The 6,582-nt window shown below is 38.5% G+C and overlaps 1 pseudogene; it reads left to right on the top strand.

Moving 5' to 3' along the window:
* Positions 1 to 1,399: 1,399 nt before the first annotated feature.
* LOC123739595 (cyclin-dependent kinases regulatory subunit 2-like) lies at positions 1,400 to 6,316 on the top strand (annotated as a pseudogene).
* The last annotated feature ends 266 nt before the right edge of the window (positions 6,317 to 6,582 follow it).

Genomic DNA, 6,582 nt, shown 5'->3' with positions numbered 1-6,582 from the left:
ATATTAACCCAATGTTCATTATGCCAATAACGCAATTTGAATTTCAGAGAAAGCGAGAGATGAGAGATGGGGTAGAGAGACAGAGGGGGTAGAAGAGAGGGAGAGAGAGAGAAAGGGGGTAGAGAGAGAGAAAAAGAGAGGGAGAGAGAGAGAAAGAGGGAAAGAAAGAAAGAGAGAGTGGTGAAAGGAATGAATCCGCGTTGGCCTGACATGCCAAGCCACAAGTTGCCACAGAAAGTGATCCGCTTCGATCAGTTTAAGGTAAGATTTAACGAGCAGCACCATGGAAATTTGAATCCCTCAGTTGTACAATGCAAAACAATGCAAAACTTTTGAAAACTCTGGTGCAAAGTTAGGTACATTAGTAACATACCGTAGCTGTGTACTGTGGAGATAAAATGTGTACGATATAAAAATACTATGGCATAGTATTTTGTTTCTTCACTGGTTCATTCATATGGTAAGTTTTTTTGTTGAGAATTGCAATGTTAGTCAGCTATGTATAGCTGCTGCATATTCACTCCACACCCTTTCAGCAGAATCCTGATTTTCTCTAGTTGTAACGAGTGTGCTGAGTGTCGGGAAGCAAGTTCAGGGAGTGAGTGTTTTAATAAATAAAAAGAAACAATGAACACGAAACACAAACAGCGCACCGACATGAAAACAGAAACAATGACGCCTGGGGAAGGAACCAAAGGGAGGGACATATATAGGGAAGGTAATCAAGGAGGTGATGGAGTCCAGGTGAGTCATTATACCGCGTAACACTGGTGACAGGTGTGCACCCTAACGAGCAGCCTGGTGACCTAGAGGCCGGAGAGGGAGCACACGTGACAATAGTTGTATATCATACGGTATCCTTCATGAAGGTTAGCATTGGATTTTCCTGTGTTCCATTTGAATGAGGGCGTAGATAAGCAAGCATTTTTTTTCAAACTTTGTCTCACCCTACATGTGATAAACCTATAGTGTACGACCTTTTTAAACATAGTGCTCATTGTACAGTGGATCTACGAATGTTCATCTCACATTCTTAAACCGTCCATATGATATTTATATGTAATCAGACTTGCATCCTTCAACTACAAAACCCATTATCACTGATTATCATGAAATAGACACAAATTACTTATTTGAAAATGTGTGACAGTCAAGCGATTATCTTCTTCATAATGCATTCATGTCCAGTACACAATTTTCTTCATAACGAATTCCAATTTGTCGTGGCTAAAGTTAGCCAAGCTATTGTTTGCCACCTAGCTAAGGTTTAGGGGTTAATGTTAGGTTTTAAGGTTAGGGTTAATCAAATCTAAGTTTATTGGTCACGTACATTGTTTAGCAGATGTTATAGTGGTTGCAGTGAAATGCTTATGTTACTAGTTCCTAACAATGTAGTAAAATGTCAAACAAGTACACAAATAATAAAAATACAAAAGAAAAATAATTTAACACTTTTCAGCACAAATCCAATTAACCCAAATATAACTGTAACAGTAATCCAAATGCAATCTATACATATATACACCATATGAATGTACACAATATATACTAAGAATGACATGTACAATAGTAGATTATATTATAGTGAGTTATGTCAGGAATCCAGTATATAAATAAATATGCGGTGTGTACAAACTAAATTGCAATGTGCAGTAGTATAATAATAGAATTAACTACGATGAGAATACAGTATTTAAATACACAGTACAAAACCCCATGGCAAAATAGATAGAATTGCAAGAAATGAACTTCCTGAACAGAGTCCAGAATATATACAGTATATGTAGGTGAATGGTGTGTATAGACGGTATAGACAGTATGTGAATAGAAAGGTGTATACAGCCGTAGTTATTTAGGATGAGCCTTGACTAGAATACAAGATATACATATGTGGGAAAAACAGTATGTGGGAAAAACAGTATGAAAACATTATTCAAGTGACCAGCATCCATTGACTCAATGTACATAGGGCAGCAGTCTCTAAGGTGCAGGGTAGAGTACCGGGTGATAGCCGGCTAGTAACACGGACTAAGGCTCAAGGCAGGGTACTGGGCGGAGATGGCCTGGAGATAGAAGCTGTTTATCAGTCTCTCGGCCCCAGCTTTGATGCACCTGTACTGACTCCTCCTTCTAGATTTTAGCGGGGTGAACAGTCCGTGGCTCGGGTGGCTGAGGTCCTTGATGATGTTCTTGACCTTCCTGTGACACGGAGTGCTGTAGATGGAGGGCAGGCAGTGTTTTCCCGATGCTGTGTTGGGCTGACCGCACCACCCTCTGGAGAGCCCTGTGGTTGGCAAACACACATTTCTTGAGCCACCTGAAGTTAACAAGGTGCTGTTGTACCTTCTTCACCATGCTGTCGGTGTGCAGGGACCATTTCAGGTCCTCAGTGATGTGCGTGAGGGTGAGGTAACATGCTAACTAAATAGTTAAAGGGTTACGGTTAAGGTTAGGTAACATGCTAGCTAAGTAGTTGCAAAGTAGATAATTAGCTAAAATGCTAAAGTTGTCCATCATGTGTTGTGTTGTTGTGTTGCACCATGTTGTTGTCATGTTGTGTTGCTACCATGCTGTGTTGTCATGTGTTGCTGCCATGCTATGTTGTTGTCTTAGGTCTCTCGTTATGTAGTGTTGTGTTGTTGGATCTAGAAGCACAAGCATTTCCGCTACACTCGCAATAACATCTGCTAACCATGTGTATGTGACCAATACAATTTGATTTGATGTCTCTCTTGTCGTGATGTGTGTTTTGTCCTTTATTTATATTTTTAATCCCAGCCCCCATCCCCGCAGGAGGCTTTTTTGCCTTTTGGTAGGCCGTCATTGTAAATAAGAATTTGCACTTAACTGACTTGCCCAGTTAAATAAAGGTTAAATAAAAAATTCAAATAAAATGTGATTCGAACAAGCAACACATGGGTTGCTAGAACTTGGAGTTGTACGCCCACCCATCTTCCTTCACCTGTGATAGAAATGCACTGTATACAAAATCGTGTGGTGGACACGAATTGTGTCGGTCACCAATTTCACTAAAGTCATTTGTGTCTATTTAACAATAATTGGTGATAGTGGGATGAACGACATTAAGTTGTGTAGCCTACAGGGACATTCAAATAATGGTGTGCAATTACTACAGTACAGTTTTTAAACAATTGATTATACAAAAATAAATATGCAGAGAAAGGGCCACAACACAGTATGGTTTCAAACTTTCAAAGCTGCTCTCTTTATATCTCAGCAGCTTAGTGAAGTTGGACTCTCTTGGCTGAGACACGGTGTGATTACGGTGTGAAAGGCCAAAGCTGTCGATTGCCATGACAGGACTCCATCTAAAGCCTCTAATTTATGAATTTCTGTTGCATCAATTAGCACTGCGGGCCGAGACAGCCGAGGCCTACAGGTGGCCGGGATTTTGCTGAGAAGACAATCTGTTAATGACTCGCCATGGCTACCGTTCCAAAGGACATAAACACTTCTGTGTGGGTATGTATAGAAAATATAGAACTGTTGGTGAGAGAAAAGAAAGGTGGAGGACTGCTTGCTGTTGACACCTCGGGACAATTTCTGTACATTGTGAGCCAAATGGAGTTTTGGTCATCTTAGGTCAGTATTATGTCTTATTTCAGTTATTCACTGCATCTATTTTCTACAAATGACAGATTCTGTGGCATAATATTGGTGGTCATAGCAAAGTAAGCCATTTCATGTAGGAGTGTAGTTATAGGAGACTTGTTATTTGGTATTTAGTTAAAGGAGTCTAGTTATTTCATATTTAGTTATAGGAGACTTGTTATTTGCTATTTAGTTAAAGGAGACTAGTCATTTGGAATTTTGTTCAAGGGGTCTATTTATTTCATATTTAGTTAAAGCAGACTAATTGTTTGTTATTTAGTCAAATGAGACTAGTTATTTGGTATTTAGTTAAAGGAGTCTAGTGATTTCAAATTTAGTTAAAGGAAACTAATTGTTTTGGTATTTAGTTAAAGAAGACTGTTTGGTATTGTCACGGCTGTTCAAAGGATCGGACCAAAATGCAGCGTGTTCGTAGTTCCACATATTTTATTTACCGTGAAACAAAATCAAACACTAAATACTTAAATACACAAAACAACAAACCGTGACGCAGAGAGAAACAAACACTACTCAAAAGATAATCACCCACAAAAACAGGTGGGACAAACATCAACTTAAATATGACCTCCAATTAGAGACAACGACAACCGGCTGCCTCTAATTGGAGATCATACCAAACAAAACCAACATAGAAATACCAAACTAGAAACTGAACATAGAAATACAAAACATGGACAAACACCCCCTGTCACGCCCTGACCTACTCTACCATAGAAAATAACAACTTACTATGGTCAGGACGTGACAGGTATTTAGTTAAAGGAAACAAGTTATTTGGCATTTAGTTAAAGGAGTCTAGTTATTTCATATTTAGCTAAAGGAGACAAACTGTTTGGTATTAGTTAAAGGAGACTAATTATTTGGTATTTAGCTAAAGGAGAGTAATTGTTTGGTATTTAGTTAAAGGAAACTAGTTATTTTATATTTAGTTAAAGGAGTCTAGTTATTTCGTATTTAGTTAAATGGGTCTAGTTTTTTGGTAATAAGTTAAATGAGACTAGTTATTTGGTATTTAGTTAAAGGAGACTAATTGTTTGGTATTTAGTTAAAACCTGTTGGTGCTAGGGGGGCAGTATTTGCACAGCCGGATAAAAACGTACCCGATTTAAACTGGTTACTACTCTTGCCCAGAAACGAGAATATGCATATAATTAGTATATTTGGATAGAAAACATTCTAACATTTCTAAAACTGTTTGAATGGTGTCTGTGAGTATAACAGAACTCATATGGCAGGTCAAAACCTGAGAAGATTCCATACAGGAAGTGCCCTGTCTGACAATTTGTTCTCCTTCTGTGGCATCTCTATCAAAAATACAACATCTCTGCTGTAACGTGACATTTTCTAAGGCTTCCATTGGCTCTCAGAAGGCGCCAGAAAGTGGAATGACGTCTCTGCAGTCTCTGGGCGAAAAACAGCAGGAGTTTTTGTGAGTGGTCAGGCAGGGAACAATGACACAAGTGCGTCCACGAGAGGACTCCATGTTTTTCTTTCAGTCTTTGAACGAATACAACGTCGCCCGGTTGGAATATTATCGCTATTTAACGAGAAAAATCGCATAAAAATTGATTTTAAACAGCGCTTGACATGCTTCAAGTACGGTCATGGAATATTTTGACATTTTTTGTCACGAAATGCGCTTTTGCCGTCACCCTTCGGCTAGTTACCTGAACATATGAACAAAACGTAGCTATTTCAATATAACTATGGATTATTTGGAACCAAAACAACATTTGTTGTTGAAGTAGAAGTCCTGGGGAGTGCATTCTGACGAAGAACAGCAAAGGTAATCCAATTTTTCTTATAGTAAATCTGAGTTTGGTGAGGGCCAAACTTGGTGGGTGTCAAATTAGCTAGCCGTGATGGCCGGGCTATCTACCAGAATATGGCAAAATGTGCTTTCGCCGAAAAGCTATTTTAAAATCTGACATAGCGATTGCATAAAGGAGTTCTGTATCTATAATTCTTAAAAATAATTGTTATGTATTTTGTCAACGTTTATCATGAGTAATTTAGTAAATTCACCGGAAGTTTTCGGTGGGTATGCTAGTTCTGAACATCACATGCTAATGTAAAAAGCTGTTTTTTGATATAAATATGAACTTGATTGAACAAAACATGCATGTATTGTATAACGTAATGTCCTAGGAGTGTCATCTGATGAAGATCATCAAAGGTTAGTGCTGCATTTAGCTGTGGTTTGGGTTTTTGTGACATATATGCTTGCTTTGAAAATGGCTGTGTGATTATTTTTGGCAGGGTACTCCTTGACATAATCTAATGTTTTGCTTTCGCTGTAAAGCAAACAGTTTTAGAAACTTTGGAGTGTTTTCTATCCAAAGCTAATAATTATATGCATATTCTAGTTTCTGGGCAGGAGTAATAATCAGATTAAATTGGGTACGTTTTTTATCCGGCCGTGAAAATACTGCCCCTAGCCATAACAGGTTAAAGTTGTTTATTGACATTATGGCAGACAAATCTACTACTCAGACAAATATAACGACGATCACTATGAATATAGATATGTTGTGGCAAAACAAAAGTCCCCAAATTCCACTTGATTTCTAAGGGTGAGTGGAGGCGACTGGGAGTGCAGCAGTCTCTTGGATGGGTGTGTCATATGATCCACAAGACCGAGCCTCACATTCTCCTGTTAAGACAACCACTTCCAAAGCACTGATTCTATACATTCCGGAACTTTCCTTGGAACATTCCTTCTTGTCAACGTTCTAATAATGTGGTATTCAGTGAATGCTTGCTCTCTAAGAGTTATATTGTCTGCTGTGCATGAAGCTGTATTTGTCTCAGAAACCAAGCTCAATCTGATTGCATGGAAGTTGTAAACATCCTGTCTGTTTCTGTGGCATTGTGAAATTAAAGGGCTGTCAATTAACTTCACATTTTGCTACTACACTTTTATTACCACAGTACCTATGATGACTTTAT

The sequence above is a fragment of the Salmo salar genome, unplaced genomic scaffold (genome assembly GCF_905237065.1).
Source record: "Salmo salar unplaced genomic scaffold, Ssal_v3.1, whole genome shotgun sequence".
NCBI lineage: Eukaryota > Metazoa > Chordata > Actinopteri > Salmoniformes > Salmonidae > Salmo > Salmo salar.
This window is presented reverse-complemented; position numbering and strand designations above follow the sequence as displayed.